Raw genomic sequence first — 21422 nt, forward strand, 5'->3', positions numbered from 1 at the left:
CCCAAGCAAAACCACCACTTGTAGGGGTGGGAAGGGTCTAGGGCCACCCCTTTCTGAAAAAATAAACGGGTGTCAGCCCACTGTGAGCAGGGCAAGAAGGCGAAGAAAGGGCAGCTTCTGTCCCAGCATAATTCCTCCTTGTCACTCGCTGCGAGGAGCCGCATTCCAGCGTCACCAGACCAGGCCAACTTTCCAAAAATATCACTTTCAGGAGGAGTTATGGTTTTCAGCTTCCTCTCTTGGGGGCAAAATTTTTCCCTACCCCCATCGCTCTGTAGCAGCATCCCTCCCCGCCAGCCCAAACGCAACCCGTGATGTTCTGCCCCAAATCTTCCCGTCTGCAGCCAAGAAACAGCCAAGCGTGGCCCCTTTCCAGCTCCCATGAATGGGATGTTTGGAAACCAGTTCCAATTTTTTTTTTTAAGGGATTCTCAAAGAACAGAAGGGAGGCAGGAGGCTACATTTTTATTTCTTTTCTTTCTTTCTTTCTTTCTTTCTTTCTTTCTTTCTTTCTTTCTTTCTTTCTTTCTTTCTTTCTTTCTTTCTTTCTTTCTTTCTTTCTTTCTTTCTTTCTTTTTCTTTTTTTTTAAGAGACACCTCCGACATAATTGCTTTTAAAAGCAGAATAAGAGAAAAGGTGAAGGGGAGAAAATGGCTATTTATGCAATTGTTCTCTGAGTGTGTCTGTGTCACCTAATAGCTTTGAACCTGGAGGCCAATACCAACTGGATTAGGCAGTGATGCCCGGATCTGCCAAATTTCATGGCAACCAGCAGAGGAGAGAAGAAAGAGCCTGAAAGGAGGACCTTCAACCCTTTGTAGACATCAGAGAACCTGCAAAGCCATCCATTCTCCACGGTCACTCACCATGAACCCAACAAACCGCATCTGCCCTTCGGGGACCTCGTTCTACCCAGGGAGGAATTTTCTCATGGCTGAGTTTCAGAGAGAATCCCCTTGCCCAATCTCCTCCAGATTAGCCCCAAATCGCGGCTCTCTTGCATAAACCGCATACCTCGAGGATGACACCACCGCCAATTAGGGATCATGTGTTTGCAATTAAGCATGTTGGTATTGTTGCGAAATAAAATAAAACTAAAATATCAAGTGGAGCCCATTATATCGGCTAATTGGCTGACGGCATGGAGAGGGTGTTAAAATGGGTCTTTTAACTGTGCGTTAATCTCCCCGAAGACAAACTGTTTGTTTTCACGTTTTTATGACTCTTCCTCCCACACACATTGTATATTTTGACCCAGATGATGGACAGAGTTATGGGAGAGAACTGTAAAAAGTAATTACAAATTATGAAAAACATATATAGCCTTTTCAGCCTGGTGGATGAGGCAGTGTGGCCGGTGTCTTGCAAAGATTTAATGCTCCTGGGCTTTATTATCTCTATCTAACCATCCATCCTTATAAAGCGATCACGGTACAGTATGCTACTGTAATAGCCCCAAACAACCCAGCCTGCAGCAGCGATAAGGCAGCCTGTGCCTGGCCAGTGCTCAAGCATCGTTTTATCATCTGGGCCATGTGAGACGGCCGGTCCTCCAAGGTCGGGGCATTTGGGGTGAGACCAGAGCCCCATCAATCCCCCTGACGTTAACGAGGGGCTGAGGGTGTGGGGACATGGTCTGTGGTCCTACCCTGGATGGACACGACCCTGTGGGGTCTCCAGGCCACCAGGAGCCAGCCTGGCTGCGGAACTCCCAGTTGTGGCTTGTGGCCACCAAGATGAGTTGATGCCACAGTTGTGTAGGTGCCAGGAGGAGCAGTTGTGGTAGCCCCAAGGCCAACAGAGGTGCAGAGTGACCCTGAGCCCTGGCATGTCTTGGACCCATGGTGCATGCACCATGCCAAGAGTTACGTACGTTTTTGGTGGCTGTAGGGATGCACCAGAGCCATCCAGAAAACACAGCTCAACCTCCAGAGCCTGCCCGGGCCACACTTATGGGAAAAAAATATATTAAAAAAAAAAAAAAAAAGGCAATGGGGAAACCCATCGTCAGGGTAGCCCAGGATGGGAGGCGCTCAGCAGCGGTCAGGACGAAGCAGCTGACTTGCACCCGCTCCCCCTGCGGTCGGCTGCTGCTGGAGAGCCAGCGAGGCCGGATGCTGGCAAGGAGCTGCAAATGAAATGAAAAACATCAGGTTGGAGAGGCTCCAGCTCCTCGACAAGGCGACTACTCACACACCGCCGTGCCAGATGAGCCCTGGCCAAGAGGCGAGGGCCAGCTCCCCGCAGAGACACCGCTCCACGCCGGCCCCAGCCCCAGCCATGGGTGGGAAAGGGGGGGCTGTGAAAACACCTCTGAGCCCAGGATTTTATGATTTTCTTCCAGAAAGATTGAGGTCCTCCAGGAGGACATCTGGTGACGGGCAGCAGGGCACCACAAGGTGCAGGTGACTTGAAAAGTCTCCCAAAATGTTGGGAGTCTTGGCCAATTCAAGGTCAACGGTGAGGTCTGGAGACACGAGGACATTGTCCAAGGCCAAGATGGATTGGCTGCGTCTCACCTCATTGATTCTCAACTCTGTTGTCTAGGCCAAGAGCATCCTCTAGCTCATGCCACTGTGATGATGTTGAAATCAGGCCAGAGGAATCACCACGAAGGTCCTCGTGCTCTCAGTTGGCCCCAGCCCAACCCCTGATACTTGCACAGGGAGGGTGGAAGCCCTGGGACGGGTGGACAAGCTCCATTTTTGGCATCTCCATCCCCAAGATCTTCAAGTCTTGGCCATCTCCAACGGTCCAGGGTTGGCTGAGATTCCTCCAGGCTCCCTTCAAACACTGCTGGTGCATGGAATCTCAGCTGTCTGATCCCATTTTAATACCCCAAAGAGGCTCCACAGGAGCCCACGTGGGTCCCCAAGGTGGCATGGAGGCACCAGAGGTCCCTTTACACCTCCTGCTATGCTGTGTTGGCTCTCAAACCCAACCACAGTGAGGTGAGACCAACCATGGTCTCTTCTCAGTACTCGGAAATGCACTGAAAAATCTGAACTCACCATCTCTCCTCCAGATTGCACCCATTTAATTCACCGTGTGATTTTGCTATTGATTTACAACACCCAGGCCCTGGATCTGGGTATTTTCAAATTGATTCAAACCTGCTTTCTATTGATTTAGCTTAAGTTGGTAGACGATCACTTTATGTTAGGCAGCCATAAGGTGCTTTTAAATCAACCCATCTGGACAATGCAGCTCTGGCACTGGCAGCTTAATAGGGAGGTATTCCTGTAAAGTGCTGGTCGTCTGGAAGCCAGCGTCTACACCATCGCTGGGGCTGGAAGCAAATGTAATAGTGTTTTTTTTGTTGGTGGTGTTTGTTTTGGTTTTTAATTTGAGGCAAAAGTGGGGTTCGGAGGCAGAGTTTTGCAGGGAGGAAGGGGTTCTGGTGGCCTTTTGAATTTAAGGGAGTGCAGCTCAGGTCCAGTTGAAGCTCTGTTGTTTTGGGATGGGTTGGATGCAGCCACACCACCATGGTCATTCCTGAGCAGAGAGCTCTCCCCATCACATCAGCCTGAATTTGGAGGGATGTCCCCACTGGTAAAACTGCAACACCCAAATCCACAGGGCCAGGAGGGAAACTGAGGCACGAGAGCCCACATCCACCTGCATCACAGCCAGCTGCAACCTTTTGCAAGATGACACCAAAAGTCTCCATGAGGAGATTCAGATGGGTTACACCACCGTCCATGAGCACGCATAGGATGCTGTGGTGGCCCAGGTCACCAACTCCCCTCCTGCAATGTCCCCGTGGCTGGAAAAACCTCACGAAATCGTCTTCATTGTGCAGGCTTTATTGCACTATAAAAAGGTGTGGACCTTCCAGTCCAGCCTGGCAAAGGAGGGAGAAAAAGATAAATAACACACCTCCATAAATCACGCCAAGATTAATGGAGAGAGCTGAAGATAAAGCAAATAAGGGCACGTGCAGGAGCAGCTGTGCCGTGGCAGAGCCGCCGTGTCCTTCAGAGAAGGGTGCAGGAGGCTGATGGTGATGGGATGGTGCTGGAAATGGGGTGGTGCTGGTGATGGGATGTCGTTGGCAATGGGATTCCTTTGGTGTTAGGATGCCGTTGGTGATGCAATGCTGTTGGTGATGGGATGTTGTTAGTGATGGGATGCTGTTGGTGATGGGATGTTGTTAGTGATGGGATGGAAATGGGTGATAACTGACTTCTCTGTGCCTCAGTTTCCCTTCCCAGCCTCCATCTGTATTGGATGTTCCTGGAGTTCTCCAAGACCGCATCCTTTCCCCTACTGCACCAGCCCAATCATTCCCATCCCAAAGCTGAGGACAGGATCCAGGCACCCAGCTCCATCACCGTGCATCCCTCAGTCAACAACCAGATCTCGAATACACTTTGGCTCCTTCAAAGTGCTGGATCCAGCTCCAGGAGCAAATCCTCGGAATCCTGGATGCTCTGACCACTGAGCTGCGCTCCCACATGCGCTGAAAGATTTATCCCTGGGTAGTTGGCTGAGTTTCTAATGAGAGCCAAGACGGATGCTCCACTCACCAGTTAATAGGCTGGGTCTTGGATTAGTCACACTAACTGGCATCAATGCACTGATTTTCTTTTTATTGCACATTATAACTCATGCCTGGGGAGGCGAGATAGGAGTCTCACGGCACCGGGAAGATACGGCTGCAGCCGCTTGTTCAAAGCTCCTCGCTGAGGACCTGCCACTTCTGGCTGCTGTAAGCGGGTGGAGGGGAGCCAGGAGAGGTCAGCGCCCTGATTTGGGGACCCTCGTGGTCTGCAGGAGATGGGGAGAAGAAGAAGGGGGGCTTAACAGGGGTGGTGGGTTGGGGTCTGTGTTCCAGCGTCCTCTTCTGTGTGTTCGGTGCCTTCGATGTCCTCCTTGCCACCCCAGGAGGAAAGATGGGTGCTGCACTGCTGACAGAGCCCTCATCGCATCTGCTGCAGCTTCTCTCATTGGGTTTTGGTGTTGGGCAAGACTTCAGGTACTAGAGGGTCTCTTCATTGTCCCCCATCCCTGAGAACAGCAGAATTTCGGGGCTGGGAAGAACCTGGGGCCACAACCCCCATCCCACTCGATGCACTGGGGACCTGTGCCCATTGGGTGCCCATTGCCTCGCTGCAGGGGTGCTGGGTGCATCTCCAGCACCCATCCCTCTGCACGGGGCTGCAAATCCCAGCTCTGCGGGGCCGGAGGAGCTGCAGCAGCCGGGCAGGAGCAGGCAGCAGCTCTGCGCTCATGATAAGCTGTTATCTCCCCATCTAGTGACCACAGCACGCATAGCAAGGCGCGCGATGCTGCAAATTATTTGGGATGCTCCCAAATTATTTAGGAGCTGAAGAAACACCGGACAGAGCGAGAGCTGCTGGAAAATACCCCCCAGAACAACCCCCCTGGGGGTGAGCTCTTGGATGCGCCAGCCACGCGATGCCACCCACTCGCCGAAGCCGTGCGAAGAGCGGCCACGTCCTTGAGCGTCCCCAAGCCTGGAGCACCCCGAGGCGTCCCCGTTCCCGGTGGCCCCGAGCACGAGGCGGCTCCGACCGCAGCTGCCGCAGGGATTTTCCTCTGCTTTCCCCACTCAGCAGCTGGCCGTGATTTACGGCTCGCGCCGAAACGCCGCCACGTGGCTGCGCTCCCGTGGGCTGCCCGCCCCGCGCCCCGAAATCCCGGCGGAGGCCGATGGGATTAGGGTTTTATTTTTGTCTTCTGCAGTTTATTATTATTATTATTATTATTATTGGTCTTTGCAAAGAAAAATGGAAGAAAAAAGCGCCTCTTCGCTGTGGTTTCCAGGGTTGTGTTTCTCTGCAGAGGGTGAGGCCAGGCTGGAGGTGGTGGGGGTGGGTTGGGGATGCACCAGCGGTGTTGGCACTGTGGGCAAACCCTGATTTTAGTTTTTTCCACTTCATTTTCTTCCTTTTAGGGTGACGTGGGGATTGAGGCTGCTTTTTTTCACTCTGGCTTCATTCAGCCAAATCCTCTTCGGTGATCCGTGATGCTTGGGCCTGGCTTCCCCATCTCCCAGCCCATCAGGACACCCCTTAAAACCAAGCCTTGACTCACTCCAGACAAAACATAAATCATTATTTCAGCCTCCCCTTTCCTTTTCTGTCCTAATGAGACATCTTGGGCTTTATGCACCGGGAGCGGCCGGTGGAAGAGGCACAAAGCCGCATCCCGCGCTGGGGAAGCGCTGCCGGGGCCGGTGATTCACGAGCCTTTTCTTTTTCCAGACACTTCCATCACTTTCCTAACCCCTTTCCAAAGGCAGAACGCGGTTGATAATTGTTTTCATGTAAATTAGAGCCAATTAAACCAATACAGAGTTTACTGGAAGGCGAGACGGACTTTCCACGGAATGAAACCTGTTTGAATTTCATCACATCGTTAATTACAGGTTAATGCGGAGGCAAATGGGGCGATTGCGTGGCTGCACAGTGGCCTCTCGCAGATTTATTTTCATTGGTTTTATTTATTTTTTTTCAAATTTCCTGCAAAAAAGAAATAATATCTATATATATATAAAGCAGGCAGACTTCTGCCTGTCCCATGCTTTTCTATAGGAGTGGCTGCAAACCATGGGACCGGAGGCAGGATCCGACCCCACTCGGGGCAGGCAGGGAAATTTGCTCTGGGTGCAGGGGCCGTGGTGGGGGCTGCCTTTTGTCAGGAATGCGAGGAGGGGGAGATTGCTCTCTCCAGTGCCTCGCAGAGCCCCAAAGGGAGGCAGAGCTTTGCCGACACATCCGCAAAATATGCAGGGAGCAAGCCGAAACAGGCCGGGGCTGCAGGCACCACTGCGCCCCGACGCGCCCCAGCTGACGGGGAAAGGGGCCGGCACAGTTCAGGATGGAGTAAAAGGAGAAATGTCCTCTCCCTGCATCATTCCTCGAGTTTTTTCCCCTTGGCATCCACGTGAAGTTCTTGCAAATGAGGTCTTGGAGAGGGTGGCGTGGGGCGAGCTCTTGGCTGGATGCTCCAGTGGTGCAAGAGCAAAGCCAAGATGGGGAGGCTCCAGTGGTGCAAAACCCAAACCAAGCCAGGGGTGTTTCCCTCCTGCAAAAGCAGACCTGATGGGGATGCTTCCTTCACGCAACAGCAAAAGCAAGGTCAGCGTTTTCCTGTGGTGCAAAAGCAGAGCTGAGCTGCGGATGCTGCCGTGGTGCAAGAGTGAAACCGAGAGGGGGATGCTCCACGCGTGGAGAAGCAAAGCTGGAGATGGGAACGCTTCCCTGGTGCAAAAGCTGAGCTCACACTCAGAGGATCCCATGGTGGAAAAGGAAAAGGAGTTGGGGATATGCAAAAGTAAGACTAAAACGGGGGTGCTCCCGTGGTGCAAAAATAAATGAAGACGTGGAGGCTCCCCCAGTGCAAAACCAAACCCAGCAAAGCTCAGCATCAGCCCCGTGGCCTCGCCACCCTTGCAAAAAACCCAAGCAGGGCACCAAGGTTTTCCCTCAGGGCGCACAAAGGAGCCCGGCCTGCAGCACCCGCAGGGCCGGCACGGCAGCAAGCTGCGACTGGCGGAGCCCAGGCAGGATTTTGCTGCCCAGAAAATGAGCCCTGCAGAGGCGAAACCCTCCTGCAAACCTCAGGAGCTGCATTCTCCTCCAGGCACCCTAAAAACCCCGCTCCCTCCCTGCCTGCAGCAAGCCGTTTTCCTTTTGAGCAGCAAATAAAATATAATTAGCCAGGTTTTCTGTCTTTTTTTTTTTTTTTTTTTTTTTTTTCATCACAGGGGGATTTCAGCCTTTTGTGGTTTTTATTTCTACTCTAATTTTTTTTTTTTTTTCTTCACCCAAAACAATCCGTTCCTGCTTCAGCTGGTGATGCTCCTCTGCAGACGAAGGAAGCTTTTGCAGGATTTGGCCCTTCGGAGAGCACCTGCGGCAGGATTTGGCCGGGGTGCAAAGCTTCATTTGCTGGAATTGCCCCCCTGGGGCTCGCTGCCTTCTGCTTGGCTTCTCTAGTGTCTAATATGAGGTTGTGCTCCAGCCCTCTGCGGGTGGCATCGGTGCTCTTTCCTCTGCTCCCAGCTGTCTCTTTTGGGAAGATTTAGAGGGTATTTTTTTTTTTCTTTTTTCCTGCTGTTAAACACAGCCAAAAATTGGCTCAAACCCGTTTGATTTTGGTGAGGATGACCCAGAGCAGCCCTCGGGGTGATTGTGCAAAGCACAGGGAAATGTAACCCCCTCCCCAAGAAAACAATTCTGCATGGCCTGGGAGGGGGCAGAGCAGAGCCCGCAGCACCCAGGGGTGCTGGAGGAAGGAGAGGGGGAGGAATTCAGCAGCATCCCTGGGTGAGCCGGGCCGTGCAGGCTGCGGATCTGCAGAGACATCGCTCCCCCTGTCGATAACCGGGCTGGAAAACCGCGACTGGAGGCGGCTGCGCTGCAGCAGCGCTGCCACCCCCGCGGCTGCAAGCAAGCCCCCTCCCCAAATCCCCTTGGCTCTGCCTCTGCCTCATCTCGTGGATTTTTTTTAATTCCTCTCCTCTGCCCTCTGCCCACTCCTCCCCCAAAAAAAAACCCTTTTGGGGAGAGGCAGGACAATGGTGGGGGGGCTTCAGGCTGGGAAAAGCTGCACGGGGGCTGGAGGGGGGTTGTTAATTCAGCCGAGCACCCTTTTGGGAGGGTCTTTTTGGGAGCAGAGCTGCTTCTCTCCCAGTTTGGGGTCCCATTCTTGGGGGGTGTGGGGCTGTTCCTCCACCCATTTGGGGCCCCCAATCTGGGAGATATGGGGCTGCTTCGCCACCGATTTGAGGTCCCCCCTTTTTGGAGGATGTGGGGCTCTTTATCCACTGATTCGAGGTCCCCACATTTTGGGGGCTCTTTCTTTGGGGTCCCCACATCCATATTCACGTGGGTTACATTTAACAGCTTTCTGCAGGATTACTCGTTTTCCCCTGGAACAACCATTTTGCTGCTTTTTAGACCCAAACAAGCCACCCTGTAGCTGCCAACCCTACAAGCCGTGGGAAAACGGGGACATCTCTGCCACCGCCACCACGAGTCACCACTGTCCCCTCCCCCAGTGCCACCACGGGTGTCCCAGGGGGGGACATCTCTCCTGGGGGGGCCTTTTCCAGCACAGCCACCTTATTCTGAGTGTCCCCCAGGTTCTCACCTGCCCTCGGATATGGGTGTCATCAGTGGTGTGCGGCTGCTGAAAGCCACCAAAATCCCCCATCCCCATCCCTAAAAAGGGCTCGTTTCACCCCAAATAGCACCCCAGCCCATCGCTGGGTTTGGATAGCATGAAAAAGAGCCCCAGATGCAAAATGGGGGCAATTATCAGCTATTTTGGTTCACTCATGGCTGGGGTGGTGGGAAAGGAGTGCTGAGCCCAGCCATCCTAGTGCGTGCCCAGGTTTGGCCCCAGCCCAGGTTTTGCAGTGAATGGGGTGGATTTGAGGTTTGCTTAATGACCTTTCCATAAAATGGGGCAAAAGCAGGGATTTGGGGGAAAAATATGCCATAGGGGGAGCGCTGCAGGTAGCCCAGAGCCAAGCAGATTTCCTCTTTTCCCCTGCAAAACTCAGAACCAGCGATACAAGGAGTTCAGAATGATAATAATAATAAAAAAGAATCTCTTTTTTTTTTTTCTTTTTTAATTTTATTAACATTATTTTTTTTCAAAAGCAGAGGGTTTTTCAAGCGGAATGCCACCAGCACGGTTTTCCTCCAGGGGCAAATAAATAAACTGAAATGAAACCTGCGGGAAGGAGCGGCGCCTGACCTTTTCAAAGACAATTAAAATCCTGACGGAAACGGCGTTTTAAGGAGAATAATCAAAGCTTCGCACTAAAAAAAAAATAAAAAAACTAAAAAATCAGGATTTTTCTTTTCCCAAGGAGGTTTTTCTTTCTTTTCCCAGCTGAAATTAGGGAGCAAGTGGGGCTGGTTTAGGGTGAAATAAGTGGCTTTGGGGTGTGTTTGCACCTGATGATGATAATCGGAGGTGCCGAAAATTTCTGCAGAGCTTTTTGGAAGCAATAAGGGGCTGAGGGGGGTGGGGATTCTGCCCTTTCCCCTCGCCTTCCCATCGCTTTTATTCCCCTCTCCCTGCAGCCCTGCTTGGGTTTATCGAGCATCTCTGCGGTGCTCATTACCACCGTATCTGTTCTTTCGGACTATTTTAACTTTTTTTTTTTTATTATTATTTCATTTTATGACCCCGCTTTTTTTTTTTTCTTTTTTTCTTTTCCCAGGTAATACCAAAAAAAAAAAAAAAAAAAGGCAAAAAAAAAAAAAAGCACATCCCACAGCCACTTTGCCTGGAGGGATCCGATATAAAATACAGAACAATTTGTCAGTTACAACAGGAAATAAAGATGATGGATTGGAGGGACAGAGCCAGCCTCCCACCGCAGCCCTTTCCCCTCCTCTCGGCGCGGGGAGTGCAGGCAGATGCTGAAAAAGGTGGAGGAAACGGGCGTTTGGGTGAATATTTGGGATTCTGGGGGCTTTGGCAGCCTGGGCAAGGCAGAGCTGGTGGAGTGGGGAGTTTTAAGCAGCAGCCTAAAAGCTGAGAGGCTTCCAAAGGCACCGGGAGCAAAGAGTGGCCCTTCTTGCTCCTTCCACCCATAGCAAATTTTGTGTTTTTTTGGCTGGAAATACCCCAGGTGCTGGAACCAGACCCAAACTCCCAGTGATGTTCCCAAATGTTTCCCTGCCTTGACGCTGAAAATGGTCAAGTTTGATGTTTTTTGGCCAAAATTCAGTCTTTTGGTACTTCCAGCTAAAATACCCAGGCCCAAAAAAAAAGAGATGGAGAAATATATATGTATATATTTTTTTTCTGGGGAATATTGGGAGAAAAAAGGTTATTTTTCATTCAATCAGGGCTACCCCAATATAAAATGGGGGAAATGGTGTGTGTGAGTGTGTGTGTGTTAAAAACTGCTGACCACCAGTAAACACCAGTCTGGAGGAAGTGAGATTTCCCAGAGCCACTTAATTAGTCGGGATAATTGCAAGGAGATGGCTAACGAGTGGTTGGGGATGTTTGCATCCACCGGCATCCTCCAGGTTTTTTATCTCAGCACCTGCCTGGGACACGCTGCGGGGTCTGGCCTCTTGGCCACTGCAGGAGATGCTGGCGAGGGTTTGGTGCAAGAAAATGATGTTGTTTTTGGGGGAAAAAATGGAACATCCCTCCCCAGCGGATGGGGCAGTCTGCGAGGGAACGGAGAGCCACGTTTTGTTCCTACGTCTGGTTTCCATCCGAGCTCCAAAAGGCTGCAGCAGCTGGGGGGCACCTGCGGGGTGAGCAGTGCCCATCCCTTGATTTGGGTGAAAAAACGCTAAATTTGAAGCCTTGGAGGGAAATGCCACATGTGTGCACATGGTGCCTCCATCACCCATGTCAGGGTGCTTGTCTGGGACGTGGATGTTGCTTCGTGGGCATTTTGTCCAAGCAGCTGTCAGAGGCTCTTCATTTTGGGGTGTTTCTAACCCAAATTGACCCCCTCAGACAGCTGCACCGTGGGGATGAAGGGAACGGGGTTGGAGGCAGCGTGTGCCCTTCTCCTTGGGGTCTGGGCTGCCTCCCACTGCCATCCCAAACCTTCAAAGCAAGGCGAGCCCCCACTCCCGCTGCTCCGTCCCCATGTCCCCAAGCCGGCCACCCCAAGACCGAAGGAGGAAAATCGCAGCGGGAAGAGGAAAAAACGGTGAAAAACAAAGCCGTCGGGGAGCGCGGCGAGGACAAAGGACCGCAGCGCCCGCGCTAAAACAAAGCCCTGACAAGAGGCAGATGTCTCCCGAGGAGCCGCCGTCCGTAAATCACCGCCGTGCCGGGGCCGCTCGCGCTCCCGGGGCCGCGCGCTGCCAGCACCGGGGACGCCCCAGCTCGGCGTCACCCCCCGATGGCGTCACCCCGGGGGGCTGCAGCGTCACCCCCCCTACCCCTCTGTGGGGTTTGTCCCTTCCCTGGCATTATTGGGGGAGGTTGAGGTGATCCCTGGTCGTTGTGTCCCCATCCAGGCTGGCGCTGCCCTCCCCAGTTGGTGCCCAGCCGGTTCAGCTCACCGACTCAGCGGGGCACCAGTGCGATACTGGGATGGGGACAAAGGAACTGGGAAAAGGGCAAGGGGGTAAATAGGGTCTGCCCTGCTGGTCCTGGGCATCCAGGGTAGGTGGAGAGAGGGGAATGGAAAGGACAGACAGAGCAAGGACAGACGGATAAGGAAGGATGGGAGGGATAGGGAGATGGATAGGAAGGACAGACGGATGGGAAGGACAGACGGATGGGAAGGACAGATGGATGGATGAGAAGGATAGGAGGATGGATAGGAAGGGTAGAAAAGATGGATAAACGGGTAGGAAGGACAGACGGGAGGGCTAGATGGATGGCAAGGGGAGGTGGAAAGGACGGACAGACAGAAAGGTCAGGTGGACAGACGGAACGGACAGGAGAGATAATGAGATGGAGAGAAAGGATGGGTAGGGGGTGGATGGATGGATGGATGGATGGATGGATGGATGGATGGATGGATGGATGGACAGGAAGGACAGACAGAAAGGAGAGGCAGACGGGCAGGAAGGACAGATGGGGAGGAGACGTGGAACGTGAGGCTGCGTGGGTAGGGACAGATGGAGAGAAAGGACAGAGAGAAAGGATGGATGGATGGGGAGACGGCGTGGGGAGACGGGAAGGGCACGGGGATAAGGAGAGACGGACGGGAAGGACGGACAGACGGGAAGGACAGACGGACAGGAAGGATTCCTCTCTCCTTGGGCACCTCTTGTGCGTCTCCCCCTCCCCTGCACCCCTCTCCTTCTCTCCCCATCCCCTCACCTCATCCCCTTGAAGCTCCCCGACACCCTGTCCCTATCTCCATCACCCTGTCCCCATCCCCGCCACCCTGTCCCCATCCCCGTCCCCGCCACCTTGTCCCCGTCCCCGTCCCCGTCCCTGCTCAGCCTCGCTGGGGACGGCACTAAATAACAGCGGGGCCGCGCCGCTCTCCCACCTCCCGCATAATCACCCGGCAGCTACGCTCCTGCCTTCGCCTTTTTGATTTTCTGCTTGAATTTCAAAGGCGCCGCGCGCCCGCCTGCATACAAATTGCAGCCTTTACCCCGAAATGGAGAAATGCAGATTTTTTTTTTTTTTTTTTTTTTTTTTTTGCGGTTGCCGTGGAAACCTTCCCTCGGCTGCTCCTCGACTTTCAAGGTAGACACGGCTGAGGTGGCGGCCGTTGAGCTGGAGAGTGGTCCCCAAGGCGCCCTGAAGGACTCGGGGGGGACATTTGGGGTCCCCAACCCACCCCAGTAGGATCCGCATCGCAGCGGGTCCCCAGAGCATGGACGCCTCCGAGCATCTCTCCCGCAGGGAATGATGAGACTGCAGCACGGACAACACCCCCCCCCCCGCCGCCCATTTTGCCCATTTTCCACCCAAAATGGGTCTCCCCGGCCATTTTGCTGCTGTGCTGATGTCGGCTTTACGACCTGCCCACAGTGCCCAAAGTCCTGGTGTTTGGCACCGTTACGGGGGAGCTTTGGGGTTATTGGCTTTGGCACTGTGGCCCCAAAACCTCGATAGCATGCAGCCCTGATGTTATAGGGGTTTTGGGGAGCCCTTCCCAGCCCCGAAATGCAGCTCCCGACCCCGAGGCACCTTGATGTCCCCAAACCCACGCTCAAATTTCACCCTTGGGTGGGAAAACGGGGGGAGAGGGAGGCAGCTGGGTGTCCTCTGTGGTCCTGCACATGGCGAAACTGAGGCAGGGGAGGGAAGGAGGTGCCTGGGGGGGGGCTGAGTTTGCTGCAGGTGCCCCCAGGACGGAGCTGGTGACCACATTCATCCCCCACCACGTAGGGCTGTGTCCCCCCCCTCTTCCCTCCTGCAGCCGCCCTGCCCTGGCGCTGATTTAATGGGCTCTAATGGGAATAAAAATGAAGCCGTTTTAATGGGTTTCCTTCTCTTTTAAATATTCATTTTGCAGCGGATTTGGCGGCTCTTTTCCCTTCCTTTTGTCACCGGGGCTGGTGGAACGAATCCCATTTCCCAGCTCACTTTCAGCACGTTCGGCTTCAGAGGCAGGGCCGGGGTGGCTGCGGGGCCGGGCACTCGCTGCTCCCCCAAAATGCTGCCCTGGGGTGAAGGGGGGGGGGACAAAACCTCAGCCCTGCCTTTGGGGTACCCAAAAGTGGAGCTGGGGGTGAGGGCAGAAGCGGGGTCAGCGTGTGGCTCCACCAGCCCCGCTGCACCCCCTTCCTACAAACCTCAGCTTTATCCCCTTTATTTATTTATATATATGTATTTTGGGCTTTTTCTTAGCTAAATTTGGGGAGGTGGAGAGAAAAACGCAGGATTTGCTGATTAGGCTGAACGTGGGGGGGGGGGAATCAGGCAAAAAGCCAGCGTGCCCCATGGGGAGCAACGGGGCGAGCACAACCCTTTAGTAGCCATCAGAGAATCCACAGCAGCTGGGCACTGGGGGGCTCGTGCCGTAACTGGGGACACTGGGATTTTTTTTGGGGGGGTCCGGGGTTCCCAGGAGGGGCGGCCACCTCGCCGCGTTCCTGTGCGAGCCCGGAGGGTGGAGCAATTGTCCCAAAAATGGGACTCGGTGGGGTTTTGCCCCCTCCCCCCCCCCATTTCAGGCCCTAGGCTGCAGGGGCAGGGGCCTGGCGGTGTCACCTGTCCCGTGCCACTTGTCCCCAGCACCCTTGGGTGCTCTAGGGGCTGCCTGTCCTGCCTTGCTTCCCTGGGTGTTCGGGGTCTCATCCTGCATCGCTTCCCTGGGGGGGCACCCTTGGGTGCCTGTGTCCAACCCCATAACACTCAGCTTCATCCCACCCCATCCCATCCCATCCCATCCCATGACCGATTTTCCCACCCCACAACCCCCCACCCCATCCCATAGCTCCCCACCCACCCCACAACCCCCCACCCACCCCATCCCGTCCCCCCCCCCATCCTACATTCCCACCCCATGCTCATCTCCCCTCCATCCCCAACCCAATGCAGGGGATGGGGACTGGGGGGGGGGGGGCAGCAGTGGGGTGAGGCTGTCGCCCCCCTCTGAGCACCCCGGTGGGCAGCGTGACCCCAAAACCCACGAGGGGGGGTCCCCACGGCCCCACACCCCCTTGCTGGAGGTTTTTGCTCCTGCTCTGGTGCAACCAAGCAGCCGACGCTCCCCATCTGCTCCTCAGCACCAAATTCTCCATTTTGGGGGCTTATTTTTGCCTCCAACTCCCCCCCAAAAAAATCCCATTTTAGGCAGAATCTCTTAAAGAGAAGGGGAAAAAAAAAATTGAAAACCTGGGGAAAATGTTAAAGCCTCGTCGGCTCCTGAGACCTCCGCTGCGAGAACAAAGGAACGGCAGCAAATATTGGGTGAAAAGACGCCGGATTGATTCCAGCCCCCCCCCGCCACCCCCCTTTTGTTGCAGGTTCATAGCGCGTTGGGGGGGGGGGGTGGAAGCTCCGTGCCTATAAATCACCGCTCCTCACTCAGCCCCAAACGATGCTGCCCCCCCCCCCAACACCCAGCTGTGGGCACCCAAACCCCACAGCACGGGGTCTTTTTTTGGGGGGTGTTCCAAGGGGTATTTTTTTTTGGGGGGGGGGGGTCTTTGTAGGGCAGGATGGGGGTGCATGGGAAGAGGGGGTCACAGCAAGGCTAAGGGAGCCCCCCCCCGCTCGGCTCGGCGCGCCGCGGACGACCTTTCCAGCTCTGCCTCCCCCTCCCCTCTCCCCCCCCCCGTGCTTTTTTTTTTTTTTTTCCCATTTTTTTATGTTCTCCCGGTCGCCGCTGCGGGGATATTATTTTCCGTAGCATCGTGGTGCAGTGCAGAGAGCAGGCGAGGAAGAAAGAGCCGAGCCCTCGCCCCCCCCTCCCCACCACCCTCCACTGCCCCCCGCTCTTCGAAGAGCAGCAGCGACAAGCAGAGCCCCAAATCCCCCGATTTTTCCCCCAAAATCAGTGCATTGGATGAGCACGGCCCTGAAGGGGTGCACGCGGGGGGGAGGGGAAACATATTTGGGGCTTGCCTGGGAGCGGAGTTGGGGTGAGCTTCGCGTGTGCCCCTCTGTGCACGCACCGGGGGGGTCCTGGGGGGAGAAGAAGGGGTCGTAAATTGCAAGGGAAACATGGCTGCACAGCTGCATGCATGCACGCTCCTGTGTGTGCGTGCAAACACGCACAGGCACGTGCATGCACACAGCCAACGTGGGCACGCCCACTCCTGCACACTCACCTGCCTGCTCACACGCATGCACATCCCAGCACGTGCACACACGTGCACACACATTCCCGCTTCCATGGTGCACACACACGCTCCCATGCATGCACTTGTGTGCCTGTGCATGGGCACGCATGCACGCACACACTCATGCCTGTACACGTGCACTCTGGTGCACACCCACATGCACATTCTCATGCATGCAAGCATGTGTATTTGCACATAGACACATGCACACATATGCACACGCATCCACACACGTGCATGGAGACACATGCAGATAAATGCATGCACACTCATGGAGGCACTTACAGACACGTGCACACACATGCAGACACAGGCACACACTTGCACACATGCAGACACATGAACGTGCATGTGGACACATGCAGACACATGCACAGACATGCAGGCACATGCACACACCTGCACACACGCAGACATGAACATGCACACACACTCATGCAGACAAGTGCATGCACTCTCATGCAGACACATGGAGGCTCATACATGCAGACACGCACACTTTCACACATGCAGGTGCACGAACATGCATGCAGACGCATGCACACACCCACGCACGTGCACACCCACAAACGTGCACCCACCCAGCTGCATGCAAACAAATGCACGCACTTTTGTGCAGACACTTGGAGACACATGCATGCCACGTGCACATACATGCAGATGCATGTACACACTTGCACACTTGCAGATGCAGACGCATGCATGCACACACATGCACACAGACCATGTGCACGCATGCACACCCTTGCACACTCACACACACACACGTGCACACCCCCAGCCACACACCCCCTGCACGCAAGCACACGCCTGCACGCGAGCCCAGCGTGCTCACGCGTGCACACACGTGCCTGGGCGTGCACGCACACGCACACGCGTGCCCGTGGGGCCTGGCGCAGCCCCAGCCCGGCGCCGCCGGTGACTCACCCGCTCCCCGCCGCATCGATCCCCATCAATCTCCCCCCGGGACCCCCCGCTCAGCGCCCGCCGCTCGCTGGCCCCGCACCGGCTGCGAGGGGCGCACGGGGGGGGGCGGTCGCCCCGGCAACGGTCGCCATGGAGCCCGCAGCATCCCCGCAGCATCCCCCCCCCCCCCCCACCGCTGGACCACGGCCCCCGCTTGTATAAGGGGGGTGCTTCGGGGTGCGGGGGTTGCACGGTCACCGGGGGGGGTTGCATGGGTATAGGGGGGCTTGGGTTTGTGGGGGGGGGAATGGGGGGGAGTGAATGGGGTAAGGGGGGGGGAAGGAGGGGAAAGGGGAAGGAAAAGGGAAGAAAAAAGGAAGGAAAGGGAAGAAAAAGGGAGAAAAGGGGAAAAAAAAAGGGAGAAAAGGGAAGAAAATGGAAGAAAAGGGAAAGAAAGGGGAAAGAAAATGGGAGGAAAGGGAAAGGAAATGGAAAGGAAAGAGAAAGACAAGGGAAAAAAAGGGGAAAGAAAAGGGAAGGAAAAGGAAAAATGAAAGGAAATTGAAAGAAAAGGGAAGGAAAATGGAAAGAAAAAGGGAAGAAAAAGGGAAGAAAGAGGGCAAGGAAAGGGAAAGAAACAGGAAAGAGGGGAAAGAAAAAGGAAAAAAAAAAAAGGAAAAGAAGGGCAATGGAAAGGGGGCAGCTCATTCTGCTGTGTTCTGCTGCATTTTCAGAAAAGCAAAGCACCAAAATCGCCCTTTTTCCCCCCAAGGGGGAGCAGGGGGTGCTGCGATGAGCCTGCTGGGGTGCTTGGGGGGGGGCTGGGGGCTCTGCTCCTTTTTTGGGGTGTTTAGCACTAAATTTAGCCCCGCTTTCCTGGTGCGGCTGGGAAAAGCGAGGTTTTCTGCTCACAACCTGGGGTCGTTGTCCCAATATTAGCAGTTTTTAACCCAAAATTCAACCCGGCTTTCGCAGTGCTGCCGGGCACCGGGAGAGGGTTTGGGTTTGGAGCGGACCCAATTTGGGAGGATTTCTCCCCAGATTTCACCTCGGACCCCAGGGCTTTGTGGCGGGTGGGGGGGGGGGGGTCAGATCCAGCCGGGATTGGTTGGGGCAGGCTGAAGTGGCGAGGCTGGATTGGTCCAGAGACCCAACGGCCTTCCTCCGATTGGTCGGGGGGGGCTGCTGACGTCACGGGCTTCTTCAGACGCCTGATGACATCACCGAGGCGAGCGATGACGTCACCACTTCCACCCCGTGGCTGCAGCCCTGGACCCGCTGCTTGCCCCATCAATGGGCGGGGGGCGGCCGTGCCCAGGTTCTCCCCAAAACTGCAAACTCGCTCGCACAGCAAAGGGCAAAAAACCCCGCTGAGGGCTGGGGGGGACCCCCTCCGACCCCCCCAACCCCCCCCAGCCCCCTCCTGATCCCCCCTCACCCCCCCATAGCCCCAAGCCCACCCCAACCCCGCAGCCCCCGATGCTCTCAGCACCCCTCCAGCTCCATCCCTGCAGCAGCTTCCCCCCCTGTGGCTTTGCAGCAACGTTAAAATTTCCACCCCCCCCGGGAATATTTGTGCCAAGAAGCAGCAAATAAAGATGTGGATGTCCCGGGGGGGGCAAACTCCTTCGTTAGAGGCAGAAAACTCCCCGGCGTGCGGAGGGGAAGGCGGCGATAATATTTTATCTGTGCCTTTTTACGAGGCGGACTCTTCAACGCCGCCCTGGCACAAGGAGGCGAGCGTGATAAATCGTCTGGTGCCAGAGGAGAAGCACGTGGCCCATCCGTGTCCCCTGTCCCCCCCCCACCCCAAACGAGCCGTCCCCATAAATGCCACCGGTGTCCTCCGGCGTGTCCCCAAAATGGGCACCAGCCTCCGGTGTGTCCCCAGCCTCCGGGTGTTGTCCCCGCGTTGAGCCAAAATCCCCAGGTCTGAGGTTGGTCCCAGCTCCAGGTGCTGTCCCCCAGCCCCGTTCCTGTCCCCGTTTTGGGGGCGCTGTCCCCAGCCTGGGCACCAAACGCGGGTCCAGGCCGTGAGATGTGCCCAGAGACCACCCCAAGACGCTGTCCCCAGGTCCCAGGTGCTGTTCCTTGGCCCAAGGCACCCCCTGAAGCCACCACTCCTGGTGTGAGGCATTGTCCCCAACCCAAGGTGACGTCCCCAGGTCCCAAACACGCTCCTTAAGTCCTGTCCCCAGCTCCAGCACAGCACCCCTGACCCTGGCCACGTCCCCAGGTCCCAAATGCTGCCACAACGCCGGGCTTGTCCCCAGGTGGGGGACACCAGCGAGCCGAGGGGCAGGCAGGGAGGAAGAAAAGCATCACCGGGGGGGCAAAGAGGAGCTTCAGAGCCACGTGGAGAGACCAAAACCCTAATTCCCAAAAATTAATTCCCTCCTAGACAGCAGCACCGGCACCGGCACAACCCCAAACCTGCCACCAGAGAATCCCCACATGGGACCAGGGCATGGGGTGAACCAGCCCAGGCTCTCATCCCCTTCCTGCCAACCCCTTTTTTTGGGGGGTAAAACAAGCCCCGAGCCCCCGATAAATCGCTGTCCCCCACCCCCGGCGCGTCCCAGACGAGATCCATGATCCGGCCGCGCTGTCGGAGTAAATCTCGCGGCTCTCCCGGCGTCGCCGAGACCCCAATAAATATCTCCATTTCCTGCTGTCCTGGAGGGAAGATCTGATCAGCTTTTAAATGTCAAACGTAAAGTAAAGTTTGTCATAAAAAAAAAGCCCGTAAAAAAAAAATATAAATAAATAATAAAAGAAACCCGCTGTGGCCGGCTGGGAGCTGGAGCAGCTCGGGAAGGTGTCAGGGGGGGATTTGGGGGTCCCACTGGGGCCCTATCGCACCCCAACCCCCCCCCCCCATGAGCCCACACCTACAATTTGGGGACAGGGCAGGTGGCAGGGCAGGATTTTACACCAGGCACCCCAAATCCTTGGGGGTGCATCGGGATTTGCCCCCATCCTTTCACCCGCATCACTGGGGAGCAGGAAAAAAACCCCAAATCCCCCCCCGAAACCCTCCCCCTTCGTGTTTTATTTTATTTTTTTTTTATCTCCTGGCTCGCCAGCCACCGATCCCCGTCCGTTTTAATGCCTCGCATGACGCCATCCCATTTGGGCTCTCCTGAATCACGTCCTTCCAGGGACTAATTAAGCACGGAGCCGCCGCGGGGCACGGATTTATGGGGCCGTATTTCAGGCCCGGGGGGGGGGACGTGGTGGCACCGGGCGGCTGTGAGTGTGTGTCCCCCCCCAGGGGGGCTCGGTGCCACCCTTGGGTGGGGTTGAGGGGGTAAATTTGGGTGGTGTGAAGGTGGGGAGGGAATGGGGGGAGAGGGAGTGGGGAGCACCCAAAGGTGCTGCTGTGCTTGGAGATGTGGGGTCCTGGGGGGGTCACCCGCTGCCTGGTATCACCCCCCTGCCCGGTGTCACCCCCTGCCTGGTGTCACCCCCTGTCCAAATGTCACCCCCTGTCCAGAATTGGGTCCGGTGTTGGCATCGCTGGACCGCCACTGCCCTCTACCCTCCCGTGGCAAAACCACAGCCCACCCCGGGGACCCCCCCCAAGCACCCCGGCACCGGGATCCAGCTGTGCCCAGATGTGGCTGCGACCCCCAAATCCAGCTGTGCACGGATGGGGGGCAACAAACCCACGGGATCCAGCTGTGCACAGCGGTGCCACCGATCCCTGGGATCCAGCTGTGCCCAGATGTGGCACCGATCCCCAAATCCAGCTGTGCACGGATGTGCCATCGACCCCCAGATCCAGCTGTGCCCAGATGTGGCACCGATCTTTGGGATCCAGCTGTGCCCAGATGTGGTGCCGGTCCCCGGGATCCAGCTGTGCCCGGCCGTGGCAGTGATTTCGGGGATCCAGCCGTGTCCAGATGCGACCCCAGCCCCCAGGATCCAGCTGTGCGCATCGGTGCCATCGACCCCCGGGATCCAGCTGTGCCCAGATGTGGCCCCCCCCAGTAGAACCTCATCACACCCCCACCCCCTCCAGCTGTCTGTCTGTCCGTCCCCATGTCCCTCTGTCCCTGTGTCCCTCTGTCCCTCTGTCCCCGTGTCCCCCTGTCCCCATGTCCTGCACCCCCCTGCCCACCCATCCTCCCGTCCATCCATCCGTCCGTCCGTCTGTCCATCCCCAGCCCTGCCAGCCCCCCCCCAGCACGTGTCCGTCTGTCTGTCCGTCCACCCGTCGGGGTGCAGGTCCCTTGGGGAGGTGGGGGGGGGACACACACAGCGGCCCCGTGTCCCCGTCCCCACCC

This window comes from Aythya marila (assembly GCF_965140915.1).
Source record: "Aythya marila genome assembly, chromosome: 30".
NCBI classification, from domain to species: domain Eukaryota; kingdom Metazoa; phylum Chordata; class Aves; order Anseriformes; family Anatidae; genus Aythya; species Aythya marila.